Source organism: Ambystoma mexicanum, chromosome 6q (assembly GCF_040938575.1).
Source record: "Ambystoma mexicanum isolate Mex_15411 chromosome 6q, UKY_AmexF1_1, whole genome shotgun sequence".
Lineage (NCBI taxonomy): Eukaryota > Metazoa > Chordata > Amphibia > Caudata > Ambystomatidae > Ambystoma > Ambystoma mexicanum.
The window spans coordinates 827,383,179-827,403,175 of NC_090937.1; positions in this window are offsets into that span (position 1 = coordinate 827,383,179).

Sequence of the window (19,997 nt, forward strand, 5' to 3'; positions counted from 1 at the left end):
CTCGCCCATGAAAGACAATGCGCCCCTGCAAAGAAGGCAGGACGGAGAGCACGCCTAATTCTACCACAACGTGAGGAGAGGGCGCCAGAGGGACTGAAATCATTCGGGGTGGAGGGAGGATACTTACCCCAGTCGGTCAGTCTTGAACACAGTCTTCCGGTATTTTCAGGCAGAACCTTCCCCACAGACCACATCAGGGCAAAGCTGAGAAGCATACCAGCGAGTAAACCGGCTGGGTGGCGTCCCTGTGGATACCAGGTGAGCATAACAGAACGCGAAGCCTACCATAAAAAATCCACCTCGGCGCCATGGAGACATCAGAAATGGACCAATTGGGCCAATTACTAGGAGAGCTTCGTGCTGAGGTTCATTCTGCCCGAGAAGAGACTAATGCCCTCCGGAGAGACCTAATAGTGACCAAAGAACGCTCTGAAGAGATTATCAGGCAATACTTGCAATCACAGGCAGGATAGATGCCTCTACCTGGAAGCAACCCCACGATGCAAAACCCTGCCATACCACCCACTCCGGTACAGATCTCGTTACCTGGAACAGTGCCCCTGGCACCACCAGAAAGGTTCTCAGGCGACCGACGGAAGTATGCAGCATTCATCAATCAGTGCCGCCTTCATTTTCTTTGTAGGCCTGGAGCATTTCCAAATGACCAAGCTCGGGTAGCTTTTGTCTTATCATACCTGAGTGGTAGTGCAGCAGATTGGTCGGTGCCGTTGGTAACCCATTACAATCCTCCATTACATGACTTTGGGGGGTTCCAGAGAGAAATGGAAAAACGTTCTGCTTGCCATACCCAGGAACAAGCAGTAGACAAGGAACTCTTGTCCCTCCGACAGGGGAATCAGGACTTGTTACCGTACATTGCTACCTTCAACAAACTGGTTGCCGAAGCTAGGTGGCCAGAAAACAAAAGAACCACATTATTCCATCGAGGCTTACGAGGCGAATTAAAGGACGTCTTAGCCCAGGTGGTTAATCCACCCAGAGACTGTGCAGAATTCATTAATCTGATTGTGCAGCTAGACCACCGGTTGCAGGACCGAAAAGCAGACCGGTCTATGACGGACCACGGACCGTGTATGTTCGACCAAGGGAAAACACACCTCTTGTAGCTGAAAATGCTGTAGAACCCATGCATATTGGAGGTATACGCCTCCATTAAGAAAACAAGAGTGGGACAAAAGAAGACAACAACAGCTCTGTTTGTATTGTGGGAAACCAGGACATTTCCTGAAGGACTGTCCAGTAAAACCCCCAAGAAGAACAGTCGGGGCCACAGAGAAGGATGAAGCTAAGGAATCGGAAAACTACCAAGCTCGACAAACGTAGAGGTCAGTTTGTCGAGTGAGAAGAAAGAGTTGCTGACCTTGCACTTTGCAATACCAATGATCTTAATTAACCACCAACAGTTGTCAAGAATGCATGCCGTTGAAGCATACATCGATAGCGGAGCAGTTGGAAATTATATTGATCAAGAACTGGCAGCAGCGATGGGGTTTCCTTTGTGTTCTAAGCCAACTATGGACAAGGTAACATCCGTGGATGGGACAGAAATCGCTTCCGGACCAGTAACCCAGTGCACAGCTAGGATAACCTTGCTGTGTCAGGACGGACATTGGGAGTCTATTTCATTCGATCTCATCAAGGCACATCAGTTCAGGCTAATACTAGGGATGCCATGGTTGGTTGCTCACAACCCTTTGATAGACTGGCGGGCATGAAAATTAACCTTCCCCGGTGACTGCTCCCCTGCCTGCTATTACCAAGAGGAGAAACCCGACGTCTGTATCCCCATGACTCCCGGAGCGACAGTATCAACCCTAGGAGCAAATAATACATTGCCAAGTGAATACCATGATTTCCAGGATGTTTTCCAAAAGGACCAAGCCAATACATTGCCACCGCACAGGCCCTATGACTGTCAGATCGACCTTGTTCCTGGTGCACAAATCCCTTGCGGCAGGATCTACGCTCTCACAGAACCAGAAAACCTTCATTTGAAATCCTATTTAGACCAGTACCTTGCAAATGGATTTATCCGTCCTTCGAAGTCCCCCGTAGCCAGTCCTTTGTTCTTCGCACCGAAGAAGGAAGGATACTTGAGAACCTGTATTGACTACTGCGCATTGAACCAGATCACTGTGAAGAACTGCGACCGCTTGCCACTTATCCCTGAGATGCCAGACCAAGTTAAAGCTGCCCAGATTTATACCACATTGGACCTTCGAGGAGCGTACCACCTGGTCTGAGTCAGAAAAGGAGATGAATGGAAAACCGCCTTCCGTACAAAGTACGACTTGTTTGAAAATCAAGTCCTGCCCTTCGGGTTATGCAATGCTCCGGCGGCATTGCAGTATTTCATGAATGACGTCTTAAGGGAGTTAATTGATGTGTGTGCCTTAGAGTACATAGACGACATCTTAGTATACTCAGCCTCGGAACAAGATCATGTAAGGCACGTTCGTTCAGTCCTCACCAAGCTCCGTCAACATTGTTTGTTTGCAAAGCTTGAAAAATGCTTTTTTCACGTCACCGAAGTAGAATTTCTTTGTTTTATCCTTACTCCAGGATGCATCAGAATGGATGTGCAAAAGGTAGATGCCATTCTGAAATGGCCTTCACCGACGTCTCTGAAAGGGGTACAAAGCATGCTGGGCTTTGCAAACTTCTACCGCCGGTTCATCCCAGACTTCTCTCAGGTTGTGCACCCAATCACAGTACTGTTACAAAAAAACAATAAAAAGTTTGCTTGGACCGAAGAAGCAGAAGAAGCCTTTCAGGAACTTAAACAAAGGTTTACCTCCGCTCCAATCCTGCAAAATCCTCGTCCAGACCTCCCTTATGTCATTGAAACTGATGGGTCCAGTCTCGCAATGGGGGCTGTTCTCTCACAGAGAGCCCCGGAAATCGGCCAGCTACATCCTGTGGCCTTCTGGTCGAAAAAGTTCTCACCTCCAGAGATTAATTATGCCATCACAGACAAGGAACTCCTAGTTATCAAATCCGCCTTTAAAGCCTGGAGGCACTACCTTCTGGGGGCCAGACACACCATTACAGTCATCACAGACCACCGAAACCTGCAATATCTCAAAACAGCCAAGGCCCAGTCCTCACGCCAATTACGGTGGGCCCTTTTCTTTGCCGAATATGATTATGTAATCACATTTCGACCAGGAGTCAGAAACGGAAAGGCGGATCTCGCATGGGCATAGATGAAATAGTATATACAACTCCAGACCCAGTACCTATTATACCTGAAGACAAACTCTTAGGTATCACAACAGCCTTAACACAAGCAGAACTACGAAAAGAAATCCACGGACAATGAATCCTGATGCCTACCTCGCATGGCAAACTCAAGGAGAACAATATACCATCAAGGACCATCTACCCTTTTTTAGGGATTGCCTATATGTACCCAAGAAGGAATTACAACAGCATATTATTTCAAACTATCACGATTCACTGATCGAAGGGCATCCCGGGATCGCCAAAACCCTAGCTAAGGTAAAAGAGCACTTTTGGTGGCCCACCTGGCTTAAGGACATCATTCAGTATATTCAGTCCTGCGGTGTCAGCGCACAAAATAAATCACAGAAACAAAAACCATCTGGTCTCCTACAACCATTGGACATTCCTCCAGCTCCATGCCACACTCTTTCCCTTGACTTCATCACTGATCTACCTCCAAGCCAAGGGTTCAACACCATCCTTGTAGTTGTGGACTTATTCTCGAAGATGGCCTATTTTACTCCTCTCAAAGGCCTCCCAGACGCAGCCACTTTAGCAAAAGTGTTCCTAGAGGGCGTGGTTAAGCTAAATGGCTTCCCTTCGGTTCTGGTCTCTGATCGAGGCAGCCAGTTTGTTTCAAACTTCTGGATAAAATGTTGTGCAATGGAGCAGATCGACGTTCGGCTATCTACCAGTCACCATCCCCAAACGGACGGCCAAACCGAGAGAACCAATCAGACACTCGAGCAATATTTACGGTGCATGCTGCAACACGAACAAAGGAATTGGAAAGCCCTACTATGGATAGCCGAATATGCATATAACAATTCTTTGCATTCAAACACGAGACAAACGCCCTTCTATACTCTTTATGGCAGACACCCACGTACCTCTGAACTAGACCTTCCAGCCAGCTTGGAAATGCCAGCGGTAAAGACTCTACACACAACCATTACTCAGGCTTTCAAAAGGGCAAAGGAACACCTTATTCATGCCAAAGAAAAACAAAAGAGATTCGCCGACCAACACCGGAAAAAGGCCCCTGATTATCAAGTAGGAGACAAAGTTTGATTAACCGCTAAATTCGTACCCATCAAAGGAACCCGGACCTTTCATCCCAGATTCTTAGGACCCTATACCATTAAGGCAATTATCAACCCAGCAGCTGTGAAACTGGATTTACCACCTAATCGACACATCCACCCGGTATTCCATGTGTCCCTCCTGAAACCAATGCCACCCAGCACACGGATTAAGCCCATGCTTGTTGACGGAGAACCAGAATTTGAAGTCAAAGATATCTTGGACTCTAAATACTCTAGGACCAAGCTATATTATCTCGTCGATTGGAAAGGATTTGGACCACAAGATAGATCCTGGGAGCCCAGTGAGAATATCCACGCACCACGTCTAATCTGGAAATTCCATCGGAACTTCCCACCTAAACCTGGGCCAGACAGAAGGAACACCATTGGAGGGGCCTTAGGGGGTAGTGCTGTCACGACCCTCGCCCAAAACCCCCTCTGGCAAACCCATAGGCCAAGTGGAGTCAGGACTCGGGCCTCTAGAGCCTGGCATCCTCTTCAAAAGTCCTCATGGGGCCAGTCCTGGTGCCTATGGTGACAGGCTCAGACCCCATGAAAAACAATGTGCTTGGGAACTACTTTATTGTATTGTCAGCCAACATGGATGCATCCGCATAGCTTGGTCCCTAAGAACCAAGCTATGCAGTCTAGTGTTTTGGGTGTGGTAGCCTAGGGACTACTTTACCTGGACTATTTTGTTGGGGCTATTTAAACCACACCCGAGCAAGACAACACGCTTCGCGTTACTTTGCAGCTTGCAACGTGATGCTCACCGTGTCCAGCTATTCCCTCGAACCTCGGAGAAGCATAACCTGCAAGGAGACAAAAGGAACATCATTAGCAGCAGCATCATACCTGCAGTCTTCATCTTTAAACACTCGCAGCTACTGAGAACAGCTTCCTCGAATCTGCACGCCTCCCGGACAGAACGACCTGAAAGTGGAAGATAGTGGTAACATTAAAGAAAGCAGAAGAGTCATTTACAAATTACGAACTTCTCAAAAGGCTTACCTGGCTGATCGCCTCTCGGCTGGCACCACTCCGGACATTCCACTCGCGCTGAACAACACCGCGACCTACAAGGAAGGAAAACACAGGTTAGCAAAGGCAAGACTTTGCAGCGCTGCACATAGTGCTTACCGCATCATAGCGCTCTTAATTCGCCATCATTTACCAGCGGGGCTCAACCAAGCCAGTTCGCCGCGCTGAAGCTCCGCATACCTAAGGGAGAAAATAGAGACATTTTAAACAAAGAAAGGCATGCAGGATAGCAACAAAACTAAAGAACAGCAATAAGACCTACCTGAACAATATCAAACGGGCCGGCATCAGTGAAGTAACTGGACCGCACTCGCCCAGTGAAAGACAACGCGCCCCTGCAAAGAAGGCAGGACGGAGAGCACGCCTAATTCTACCACAACGTGAGGAGAGGGCACCAGAGGGACTGAAATCATACGGGGTGGAGGGAGGATACTTACCCCAGTCGGTCAGTCTTGAACACAGTCTTCCAGTATTTTCAGGCAGAACCTTCCCCGCAGACCACATCAGGGCAAAGCTGAGAAGCACACCAGCGAGTAACCCGGCTGGGTGGCGTCCCTGTGGATACCAGGTGAGCATAACAATTATGCATAATCTACCTCAAAACAAAGCACAGTATCATAAGTGTAATTCCACTTTGCAACCAAGCAGAATCAACCCAGGTTACTAAAGGCCGAATGAGCAGAGATTCATATTCTAACAAAATGAGACGAGACAGCTGAATTGAAACTTGGCAGATGCAACTCGTGCGAGGAGAGCCAAGGTAATACCAATAGAAGGAACAAACAGTAGCTACATATAATTGAAACTTAAGAACATAATATCCTGTCTCTAAGAAGTCAAGATAAGGAGGCGTAGGCAGGTGGCATGCCGAATAAGAATTAAATGCACAAATTGAGAGAAACTAGGCAAATTCACGGTGTCTGCATCACGTGACCATCCGAGCGAGGAGAAGCATGAGTTCACACCTACGCTTGGCATCCGCCCAGGAAGAGATATCAGAACTTTCCCAGACAGAAGATGCAGTTTTGGGGCCAACCACAGTAACATAATTGACACATAGTTGTTGTAGTGATGATTGATTGTAACCTTAATTGGAGAAAGGCCGGATAATGGAGGGGCACCCTGCACCTGGCTGACCATTCTGCGTGCTGCTAAGCAAAGTGGAAATGTATGCATGGGGTTGGTGCCCACCTAATCACAATGGAATGGAACAAATAATCTAGGGTCCTATAGTTAGTAGAACCAATGGGATGTCGTACTTTTAGTGATGTCTACAGTAGTCATTTTTGAAGGAAGGGCTTAGACGCCCACCTGACAGTGTTTACCCAATCCCCTCACTCCGTTACCATATACCGATATAATACCTATATTAAAGTTACCTTTTCCAAACCAATAGAATTGCATGTTAACTTTTGAGTGTTACACGTCAATTATGACAAGTTTTCAGTATTAATTAATGCTGATTTCCATGACTCCCCATTTTTTGTACTTGTCATTAAACGGACTCCCTTTGCCAAACCATTGAGTTGTCCTTATTGATTGGTATTGGAGTAATACATCTGCAGCCCCATCCATCTATCTGAAGGATGCAGCTATCTCATCTTAAAGTACTTTTGAAGCAAATCTCGGCTCTATGGGCCGGCCGGGGGTCTCTGGAGTACACTTGGTAGCAGAGGATGGTTATCGATTATCGATTATTTGATTTGAAAAAGACATCCATTTACCGTCGACATAAAGTAACTCTAGGTCTTTGGCAATATCACAAGTCCTTTGCCATTTGGCTGAGTAGACCGTGAAGTTCCCCGTGGACAGTGGTAGTGTAAAAAGAAAAACTGCAAACCAGGTCTTGAAGGGACCCGTGTTCCCCACACATCCCTTCCTATTCCTACGGGCAGCTGAACGGTGAGAAGTTGAAGAAGGCGGTAACAAAGGTGGTGATCCCAGAGGGTCCAGAGAGGAACCATGCGAACGTGAGTGAAAAAGATTGAATGTTTTGGCAAATGTGCATACCTTAGAACAAGCAAAGGGGAAAAGTAACAGAGGGAGGCGGGAAACAAAAATATAGTTAGAAGTAGAGAAGAATGTACATATATATAAGGGAAAAATGACTCGAGAATAATTAAGTAAACAAAGGTTACTGGGGAGGACACCCGCCAAGAGAGAGGATACTGGGGAAGGCGCCTTATTCCTACACTTTTAATACAAGTGGTTAGAAGAAACATGTACCCAGAGTCCCAGCTAAAGGGGGAACGATTAGACTACCACAACGGATAAAGATGTCGTGAAAGGGGTACGTTTAGACTCCATGAATGGGTAATGATTAGAGGCAGCGATATCTACGACCAGCTGATGTTCGTCTAGTCTGTTAAGCGTCTGTCTTACATGTGTTTTGTTGTGACATCACACACCGAAAAGAAAGAAAAACCTTGATTTCAATTTTACGCGATTGAATAGCTGAGATAACATTGCATATGAATTGATGTTTTTCGAGTAAATTAGAAGGTATAACATTTTGCGAAAAATTTGGATTGGAGCTTGCAGTGTTTGGTGCTCGCTCATATTGTTGGGACTGTTTAAGCCTCACGAAAGTGCTGACAAGCGTTATATAAGAGGAAAGGGAACAGATTTGAGCATGGAGGATATAACTCCATTGACACACTTGTGCAAACAGTTGCTGAAACACGCACCCAAACTGAAGAAATATAGTACAGAGTGGGTTAAAGGAACCGCCCACAAGATCTTTATGCCATGGCCACAGGGTGGGTCCTTATCTAAAGCTGTCTTACAAAACATGATGACATATTTGCATGCCACATATACGGGCAAAAAGTTAGACAAACGCCTCGCTGTTCTAGAACTTTGGAAAATGTATGAACAGGGAAAGGAACAGGAGCCGCCAATAGATTGGATACTTAATGTATGCACAGAGGGGGGTGAGATGCCTACCGCGCCACCCGCCCCATACGAAACAAAGGGTGAAGAAAGTAAGGAAGAGGGATTATACTTGCTGAGAGAGCACAAAGCAGCCACTGTGTATAGCTGCCCCGCATACGAGTCACTTACGCAAAGTAGTGACAAAAATCAAGCAAAAGATAAGGATATTACCTCCATAGTCCTACGGGACATGGGGAGACGTAATGATGAAAGAAGACATCAGGCACAGACAAGTGCATCTCTCGACAAAGAGAGAGAAGGAAAGAGATTGAAGGGAAACAAAGACAGAACTGATGAGATAGCATCCGCAAAAAACAAATGGATGGGCGGACACATTTTATTAAAACTTGATGGCAAAGGCATTGATGATGTGAAACAAAAGGGGAGGTTAGATGAAGTACAGAGAAAAGGGAAAGAGAAGAAGTTAAGAGATGAAAAAATAAGAAAGAAAGACAGACAAAGGCAAGAACAGCTATATCGCGAAGAGCAAGAAAGACAGCTTGATCGCAACTCTAGAGCAGCCAATGATCAAGACAGACAGAAGCAGCAGAGGTTATAGGAAGAGCAAAGGATATGTGAGAAAAGAATAAAGAGACAAAGAGATGAGGAAATGCAAAGGGCAGATGAACGAAGAAATGAAAAGAAAAAGGAAGAAGATAGGGTCAGAGAAGAGGGGAGGAAACGCGAAGAATTTGTTGACAGAACATAAGCGAAGACAGAGAGCACGCGATCTTAAATATCTTGGAAGAGAGGTTAAAAAACCAGATCCAGTAGTAGATTTGGAAGACATCCTGCATATGATTCAGTCCCAGGCATGTCTAGGGCAAACATGGAATGTGACTTCGACACCAGAAGCATCGGAGAAACTATCGATAGAATATATGATGAAATGGGATTAGAACAAACTCCCCAAAGGGAGGGTGAAGACGAGCGCCTGGAGAGCACTAAGCTTTACAACAGTAAGGATGTCACCGGAAGTAGTGGGAATAGGAGACTATCCCTGGATAGATTAGAAATAAGTAAGAACCAAGAAGATACAAGAAGTTGCACAAATTGGGGACAGACAATGTCCGTCTCAGAAAAGGAGGAGCGTGCGGAAAATGAGGAAGAGAGATGGAGCAAAAGACAACTCCCAAGAGAGAAAAGAATAAGATGGTCAGACACAGTCTGACCGACATGAAGAAGTATCTCACGGTCAGAGGAGGGTGTCGTCACCGCTCTGTGTGGACAGACTTAGGTCCCTATCAGGCAGATAGCGATGTGGAAATATTACCCCGGCAATAGACAGGAGAACAATGAGAGAAGAGAGAGAGGGCTATGCATCCCAATTTCCGTTACTCGAGAAAGGTGGAGTAAAACCACAATATCTTCCATGGCCACACATGGACCGAGAACATTTGAAAAACAAGTTTGCAATGCTGACATTGGGACCTGGAAAGTGGATACATGAGTTAGAAAAAAAGACACGAGGGAGCACGTTAGCTATAGGGGATATCAAGGGTCTCCTAATCGCCATACTTGGTTAGAGAGCAGACAATGTGTGGGCATGAGCAGGCTACCCTGGTGTAACCACAATTAATACCGTGCATGATAGAGCTCCATTTAACAATTGTAGAGCCGCAGTATAGAAAGCGCTACGAGTTCTATACCCAGATACTTCCGATATGGGAGCTATAATGACACAGAAAATGAAGGAATCTGAGGATCCGTTAATTTATATACAGAATTTTCAAGATGCATAGATACTCGAGACTCATGAATCTTGGACGAAATCTATACCTGTGTTCTACCATATATTGTACCAAGGGCTTCCAGAGCCGGTACAGAAACAGCTTAAGAAGTTGGTGGGAATTGAGGCCAAGCCTTGGGCTGAAATACAGCTTATCATTGCACACTATTGCATATTGATGCAAGAAAAGAATCGCAAAAAGGAAGCTGCACGTAAGGGTGAGGAAGCAAAATTGGTGCAGAAGAAATTGTCAAAATATGCTCTTGAGGGAGGCATGATAACTAGCACAGCTGAATCCAGCATGCAGCAGGTGACTAATCCACAGCAAAATAATCAGGGCAATACAGTGTTTTACTCCGGAGGAAGAGGGTTTAGGGGAGGAGGATGGCAAAGTAATCAAGGAGGTTTCCAAAATAATCAAGGAGGTTTTCAAAATATGCAAAATGGTAATCAAGATATGTCAAACGGGCAAATGATCTGACCACCGCCAGTATGTTGGTTGTGTGGAACTCACACAGAGAACCACGTTGGGATACAAGCCCCTGGCATACTACAGTGGGAATTTGGACCCAGTAATTAGAGGTCATTTTCCTTGCGTACAAAGTTTAGCTGCCACAGCGTTCACCATAGAGAAGGCTACAACCATTGTGATGGGATGCTCAATGACGTTGTACGTCGAGCACTCACTATTTGCCATTCTAGAGAAACCAAAGGGCACATTGGCATCTCAGAGACCTTTGGCTTATGAAGTAATCATATCAAATCCATCGGTTAAGATAGTCCGATGCAAGATAGTGAACCCAGCTATGTTCATAGCAGAGCCAGTCACTGAAGGAGAGCCAATGCATGACTGTGCAAACTATGAAGAATTCTATGATGAAATTCCCAGGGTGAAGAAAATGCCTTGAGAGATCTTCATTGATGGGTCTTTGAGAATCGATCAAAATGATGGGCAAAGATATACTGGCGTTGCTGTGATGAAGCACACAGCAAATGGAGAATTTCGAGTACTTATTAGTGCACAAATACCATCTCATTATTCAGCACAGGCTGCAGAATTATTGGCGTTGATACTCGCCATTGTGAATCACGCAGACCAGGAAGTAACGGTGTACAGTGACTCCTTCTATGTGACGTCAACAGTGCATGCAAGCTTAGCACGCTGGAAAAGGAGGGGCTACCACCAAGCGGATGGCACACCAGTGCAGCACGCAGCCTTATAGGACAGGCTGATCAAGGCACTACAAATCCCAGTGGGCATAGCAGTCATGGAATGCGCCGCCACACGAAGGGGACAGATTTTATTTCACGCGGAAATCAAGCTTCAGACACGGAAGCCAATCGTATGGCATCCAAAAGTGAAACGATCATGGAAGTGGAAGTTATCCATGTAACGAGCAAATGATGGTTACACGAACTGCACCTGAAGGTTACAGTAATTTGGGGCAAACACAGCTAATGGAACTCCAAGGGGAGGCACCAGAGGAAGAAAATAACCTTTGGAAACATCAAGGGTGTTCTTTAAACCCCTCTGACAGCCTGTGGTGACAAGACAGCACTGGTAAACCAGTAATGCCTGTAGCCCTATTAAAGATAGCACTGGAGCAGTTACAATATCCAGCGCATATGACAAAAGAGAACCTAGCAGCAACGCTCGCTGAAGACTGGTTCATACCGAATTTAGCTGAGTATGTTGCATTTTTTATAGTGAACTGTATAATCTGCCAGCAATTCACGACTGAGCACAAATTAAAAGTCATAAGAGGAGTCATCCCAAGGCCAAATGGGCCTTTCCAGCACTTGCATGTCGATTACGTCGACATGATTCAAGTATGTAACGGGTATAGATACTTAATTGTTGTGGTGTGTCCATTCTGTAGATGGATTGAGGCAGGTCCCTGTACACACCCAGACTCTACCTGTGCGGCCACATTTTTTGTGAGAGAGGTATTCCCCCGGTGGGGGGTATGTGAGGTCATGAGATCAGATAATGGCTCTCACTTTGTTAATGCAACATTCGAACAGATTAGCTTGCTGCTTGGTATAAAGCACAAATTCTCGTCTGCGTATCATCCGCAAGGTAACAGGATCTGTGAGAAGCTCAACAGCTTGTTAAAGGAAAGGATAGCCAAGTTGAAGCTGACTCTAAGAAAGGGATGGTTGCACTGTCTTCCTTTGGCACTGTATGCACTTCGGACCCAACCCGGTTCTGACCATCATCATACGCCACACGAGATAGCCACAGGAAGAAGAATGAGAACTCCCTTGACATTCCCAGATAGAGTGTGATGCCCAGTCAACAGGAGAAATTTTAGGGTCTGAAATGCAGAAATATCTGAACTGCATGACATCTTGCCTTACTGTAATTTCAGACCAGCTGCAGCGACGACAAAAAGGATGCAGGGCAGCACGGAACACAGAAGGAGATACTACAACAGACACAGCTCAATGACTTTGTATTCCATCCGTCTTCCCTGGAGATACCGTCCTTGTGAGGAATCATACAAGGAAAAAGTGGGACGAGCCAAGGTTTAACGGTCCCATTAAGGCAGGAGAGCTTGGATTTTTCTTGGTGATATAAAACCCTAAGTCGGAGAAGGCCCCCTGCATGTACCCCAACGAGAGGAATTGACGAGCAACGGAGAAGAACCACAGCACGTGCAGACGAGATCCATGACGAGGAAGCAGGACACATGACCAGCCAAACAAAGACAAAGAACTTTTTGCAAATATTGGCTTAAATTGGACCCTTCCTCTAAGCAAAAAAAAAGGGGATAAGGACATAAAAAACGGACACTCTGTGCATCCTACTTGCAGGGTGAAGAAGAAAATTGCATGCAAAAGCCACAACACAGTCTGATGACTTTGAACTTTGAACTGAGGCATACTTAAGCCTTGATGAGAAAAGAATATGCCAAACAACTACAGTATCCCGACTCATTCTACACCGAGACCCTATTCGGAATCACTTATGGTGTCCCGCAGTAGTGACATCGCCAAGGATGCGGTCACCTATTTTGATCTAGTGCTAAGATCATACCCGTCATTGGTAGGGAGGCTCACCAATGTCACTGACATTCTTCAAGATCTCGAAAACGAAAAGATAGTAAGAAGACTACTTATTTCTCTTCCTGAGTACAGTGAGAAAGAACTAAATGTCTCAAACACAAGCGGACATAAATGAGCTTATCAACACATTGTTCATTCGTATAATCGAAGATTGTTCAACTTTTGTCGGGAGAACAACAGACATACTCACATTTCTTCGGGATCCAGCAAATACAGGGCACCTAAGCCATCTCCTAAATAAAATAGTGATCCTAGTCGCACTCCACGCGACTGGACAGTGCAGAAATTGTTTACATTAAAGAGAAGGGATACTATCCTGAAAAACTCAGCAAGACAGGACGGATGTCCCTGTCACTAGAAGACAGCAGGCTAGCTCACAATGTCCTTTTTTGCCTAGTCACTGACTTTCCAGAGCTAGTGGGGAGACCGATCGATGTTTACGTCCTCACATTCATCAGAGATCCAGCTAATGTTGCACAGATGGGAAAGCTCTTGCAACCATCAACAGAACTATCTGAGGAGATTCTAAAAGCCTTCCGCCGAGGGACAGATCAAGGAAGCAGTGTCAATAACTTCACTTATTGCATTTGTTGTTATTGTGTCTGTATTTCTTTATACTGACCAGCATACAATATGTCCTCAGGACTGAAGCAAATCCGAAGAGTGGATTGGTGTTAGGCAGAAACCTGTGCAGTTCCCTCTGGGACCACTGCTAAAGATTTAAGACTACAGGTGTTTGGCAGTAAACCACTTGGCAGCAGTCTGTACCACACAGATTCACTTGGTAGCTGTGGCTGAGCAGTCAGACTTCCCTCAAGAAGAGTTAGGCAGCATACAGAGTATTCACAATAGGTCAAAAGAACATAGTAGAACAAGTAAACACTGACCAGGGTTTGGTGTAAACGAGATATACTTATTTATTTAAAACCACATCTAAAAAAACACACAGGCACTAATAGTATGCAATTCAAAAACACGGTCACTAAAAGATATACACTCCCTTAGAAGAATATTAGACAAGTATTAAGTAAAGCCCCACTTATTTTCAGACAGCGTTGAGCGCTTAACATAGATGGCACTCTAATAATTTGTTTTAAAAGGGAGAGAAAAGCAGAGAATAAATTGGAACAGATCCCAACACTTTTTCACGAACACAACAAGAGAGGAAGGCAAAGTAACACCTTGATTTTAGAGTCAGTAGGCCGAATCCACTTTAAGGGGAACCAAACGAAATGTGGTCACCCGGTTGCAGTGCACAAGAGTCTTGTAAAGGTTCAAAAAGAGTTGGACCAAAAGAAAAGGACCAGTTAGGGGGTCAAGGCGACCAGCCCAGTCCAGAAGGTTAAGGGGTTATTATTACCTTGTAGCAATCTTTAGAAAGGGAGGCCTGGCAGACACGGTACCTTAAAGTGGTGAGAATACTCTAGCGGGGGCAGTTGTTCCTGGCAGCGGATGCAAGTCGGTGCTTCATCCGGGGGAATAGAGGATCTCGTTGGGGAGGAAGAGAGGAGTCCGTTGCACTGCCAGTGAAGAAACCAGCCGCAGAGTTCTCAGTTAAAAGGAACGGTCCTTTAGTTCGCGGTCCAGTGATAAGTGGCTATCCAGTTGCCGGGGTGCTTGGCACGGGCAATTCGACCACAAGCTGGTCTGGGGTGCGAAGAGAAGAAGGTAAAACTGGTTGTGCACACCAGTCAGGGGAAGAAGCCTCTCCAGCTGGGAGATCTTCTCTGTCGTCGGGAAGTGGTGAGTCGCTTCTGCAGGGCTCCACCGGTGGTGTTGCCGTGGTAGGTCGGCTCAGCTTCTCCCTCGTCGGATTCTCAGGTCCTGTGGTGACTTCTGAAGTTCCAGTCCCCAAAGCCCTGCTTTTATGCAGCACACCCCCATTCACTCAGCCTAGCTGTCAATCAAACATGCTAAGTGGTGAGCCGGCCGGCTCACCACTTGGGCCAATCACACAAGAGTGCGACTTGAGTTACCAAGGTAACTCAGTCCAGGGTGCCTAAACCCCCTCCCACACCCCCTGTGGTACCCAGACAGAGTGGCACCACTTTTGGAGGCTTCTGTGGAGAAGCCCGCCAAAAAGTGGAACAAAGGGCTCGACTTGGGTTGGAGTCACAGAAGAGAACACAAACACCATTTTAGAATCGAGTCCTGGCAAAAAATACCAACCAGCGAATTAATATTAAATAAATAAACCAGCGGTATGTTTGAGGCTATGAGAATTACATAATTAAAGTTGGTAGCCTCGAACAATGGGAAAATCCCATAGGAATATATTCGCAGTCAAATATAAGAAGTAGTATCCACTGCCACCAGCCAAAACTAGTTCAGGGGGGATGGAGATATGCCCCTCCAACTAACAGACCCCGGGGCAATCGAATTGCCCCGACCAGTACATCCACAATATGATGGTTTGTACTGGTTTCTGTTAATAATTTGGGACTAGTAAAGCCAATGGTGACTTTACATGCCCTGGGAGACAGTAGTCAGTCCCAGGGTATGGAGTCTATGGTGAGGTGTCACTATGACACCCCTGTGTTACTGCATGGAGGGTGCTGTGTAACACACATAGAAGAAAAACACATGAGACCCTATGGAGTAAAGGACCCCATAGCCCATACAACACATTAGCAGTCAAAGGAACACCATAAATCATGTCCAAGAGTGGGAGAAAAAGAGTCTCACTCTTGGCAGGAGAAAAAAACAAACTCCAGAAATCCAGCAAATCTGCTGGGGGACTCACTAGGTTAAGAAATTCAGCCTAAAGAGAGAATTCTCCCTAACATCCCCCCCCCCCCCAGACTAAGGGACAGGAGGATGTAATCCACTCCTGGATGAATTTCATACCTCTAGTCGATGACATACATCCTAGAGAGACCATCAGCACTTTGGTGGTGACATCCTGACCTGTGCTCAATGGTGAAATCAAACCCTTGCAGGTAGATTGACCATCTCAGTAGTTTTGGGTTTTCCCCTTTCATTTGCATTAACCATCTCAAGGGTTGGTGGTCAGTCTGAATGACAAAAGTAAAACCATACAAGTATGGCCTAAACTGTTTCAGAGCCCACACAATAGCAAAGCACTCTCGTTCAATGGTTGCCCACCTTGTTTCAGGATCCTTCAGTTTTCTACTGATGAAGCAAATGGGGTGCTCCCTACCTTTCCCATCCAGTTGACTGAGGACTGCACATGTTCCTACATTTGAAGCATCTGTTTGCACAATGAAAGTTAGGTGATAGTCAGGAGCTCTGAGTACTGGGGCTTGGCAAAGAGCCTTTTTCAGGGTTTCAAAGGCCTGATTGCATTCCTCATTCCACATAACCTTTTTAGGGAATTTAGGAGAGGAGATGACATTCAGTGGAGAAGCTATGGACCCATAGTTCTCAATGAAATTCCTGTAATAACCGGTGAGACCTAAGAAGGCTCTCACTTGGGTCTGAGTAGTAGGTGTTGTCCAATTTTGCACAGCTTCAATTTTACTGGGCAAAGCCTTATTTCGCCACCTCCTACCTCATGTCCAAGGTAGAGCACTTTACTCTGTCCAATCTGGCATTTACTTGCCTTTATGGTCAGATTGGTCTTTCCAAGAGCCTGCAAAACATATCTCAGGTGGTCTTCATGTTCTTCCAGGAATTGCTGAACACTGCTATGTCATCCAAGTATGCCATGCAGAAATCCTCCATCCCATTCAGAACCTGGTTTATCATCCTTTCAAAATTAGCAGGTGCATTTTTCAATCCAAAAGGCATAACCTTAAACTGGTATAAACCAACTGGGGTAGAACATGCAGTTTTCTCCTTGGCATGGTCTGTCAGGGCTATTTGCCAATAGCCTGACGTCTTGTCAAATGTGCTGAGGAACTTGGCTGCACCAAGTCTATCCACCAACTCATCTGTCCTTGGCAAAGGGTGGGCATCAGTCTTAGTGACTGCATTAAGAGCTCTGTAATCCACACAGAATCTAAGTTCTTTAGATCCTGCCTTTGGTAATAACACAACTGGGCTAGACCATGGACTAGTAGAGGGCTCTATTACCCCGAGATCAAGCATCTTGTTGACCTCACCTTTGATGTGGGTTCTTACATTCTCTGACATTCGATAACCTCTGCTTTTGACTGGCAGACAGTCTCCAGTGAGTATGTCATGCTGTCCCCAAGGGGTCAAGCCTGGTGAAAGTGAGAACAGCGAGGAAAACTGATTTAACATAGATTTGCACTCTTCCTGTTGCTCAGGTGTCAGATTTGAAGAGAGATTTACACCTTCAAGCTTTTCATCTAAAGGTAAGCCTCTGAGGAGATCAGGAAAAGCTTCACTCTCTTCTTCCTCCTCTGATGATGCTAGAAGCAAAGCTTCTACATCAGGTCTGGAGACATACGCTTTTAGTCTGTTGGTGTGGAAGACTGTTGGAGCCTCCTTGGGATTGCCCAAGTCCACCAGATAGTTGACCTCTCCAAGTTTACCCACAACTTTGAAGGGTCCCATCCATTTGTCTTGCAAGGCCCTCTGCCTTGTTGGAATCATAACGAGAACTAGCTGGTGCTGGAACTCAACCATGTTAGCCTTTTGGTCATGCCAGTGCTTGATCAATGCTTGTCCAGCTTTCAAGTTATCACTTGCTTCTGCCATCATTTGTGACATTCTCCTTCTGAGACCTATCACGTAGTCTGTCACTCTGACTGGCTTGGTGGAAGGAGTACTCTCCAACCCCTCCTTGAGCAGGGCCAATGGACCTCTGACCGGATGACCATAAAGAAGTTCAAAGGGAGAATAACCTACTCCCTCCTGAGGGACTTCTCTATAAGCAAAGAGAAGGCATGGCAGTAGAAGGTCCCACTTTCTTTTAAGGGGGTCCTCTAAAGCACCTATCAGGCTCTTCATGGTTCTGTTGAACATTTCAACCAGTCCATTTGTCTGAGGGTGGTATGCGGTTTAGAACTTGTAAGTAACTCTGCAGGTTTTCCACATGGCTTTCATGTAGTGGGACATAAAATTAGACCCCCTGTCAGAGATTACTTCCTTAGGAAACCCAACCCTGGTAAAAATACCAAGGAGGGCCTTAGCCACAGCTGGAGCTGTAACAGTCCTCATAGGAATTGCCTCAGGGTATTTAGTACCTACTACAACAAGTATAAACTCGTTGCCTGAGGAAGTTGGAGGATCAAGGGGACCAACAATGTCAATCCCTACTCTCTCAAATGGGACTCCCACTACAGGGAGAGGCACTAAAGGTGCCACATTCTTGGAGCCAACCTTACAAGAAGTCTGGCAGGTGTGGCAGCTCCTGCAGTATTTATCTACTTCAGCCCCCATCTTTGGCCAATAAAAGTAGAGTGAGAGCCCTTCCTTAGTCTTCTTGAAACTCAAGTGACCAGCCAAAGGAATCTCATGGGCTAACTGCAAGAACTGTGGTCTGTTCTCTTGGGGTACTACAAGTCGTTTGTTGTCCCCAGGAGCAGACTCTGTTGGTTCACTGTAGAAGAGGCCATCTTCCCAGTGTAACCTATATTTCCCAGGCTCTTGCCCTTCAGCCTGAGCATCTGCCTGGTGGTGAAGACCTTGCAGAGTTGGACATTCTCTCCCTCCCTTACTGAAGTCTGCCCGGTTGGGTCCACCTTCTGCCAGTAAAGACTGCAGCTCAGGATGGTCAACAGGATCCAGATCTCCAATGAGTTCCTGGCCTTCCACTAGCTCTTCTTCACAGTCTAGTTCAGCCACACAGGGTTGTACCTCCCTCTCAGCCTCAGCTGGAGGGGGGAGTTACTGGTGTAACTTTGAACAACCTAGGGGAAGTCATTGTTGGCTGCACTGGAGTGCTGGCTGTGAGGTTCTTTTTAGTTTTCCCTTTTTCTTCTAGTTTCTTAGAGACAGCAGCTGACATCTCCAGTGGAGCAGGAGTGATCTCTTTCTTCATCATCTCCTTGGGAGTACCTCTCATGGTTCTCTCCCTTGCAGGTCTGGTGAGCTCCTATAACCTTTTTTTTTTTTTTTTTATTTTTTATTACTTGTATATAATCAAAGAAAAGATTTTTACAAGGAAGCGACCTAAAAAAAGTGGGAAGCATCTAGAGATTTGGGGACAAAATCAGAGTGTGTCGTGTGCATTAGTGGTCTCCAATGTTCTTTGTGGCGCGGACATCAGGTGCTAGGAGCCTTGCCACTGGAAGTGAATGGCCAATGGAGCGCCTAGGTTGCAGCGTTGATTTTGTTGAAGGCAGCTTCCATTATTTTGGCCGTTGCAGCAGCCCAGCGGGATTTTTCCCCAGATATCAGGCGGGACCACCATGTTTGCTCATCGATCAGTACCGAGTCGAGCCATAAGGGAGATAGAAAGGCTGTCCGAACTTGAGTTAAGGCGGGGCAGTTTAGGAGAAGGTGGCGAACGGTCTCGGTAGAGTCCGGAAGTTTGCACAATCTGCATGTGGTATCGGTCGGCAACCTTCTCATCGCTAAGATTTCCCGCGTATGGAGCAGATTTAAGCGCGCTCTTAGAAATATAGAGCGAAGCTTTTTGTCTGGGAATCTCAGACAATACGCCATGGGAAGTTTCAATTTATTGTACGTCGGTGGAAGATGATTAAGGAACTTGGTTGCCGCCGCTTTGTCAGAAGTGTTGATCCAGTCTTGTAGTTTCAATTTTTCACTGACTCTTTGTGGGTTTGAGATCAGGTCGTTTACTGTACAGTGCAAATCTTCCAGTTTGGTTTTTTGAAGGTGAGTCCAATTTTGGACAGCCTTACAATTCGATGACTCGAGTTCTTGGCCGATGATGTTGGAAATTGGCAGGTCGTCTTTAATAAGAGTCTTCCTGAAGAGGGCCAATGAGGCCCCACTGACGGAGGCACTTAGTGATAGAAGGCCCAGATCTCGTCTGATGGCTTCGATTGGAATGGCTG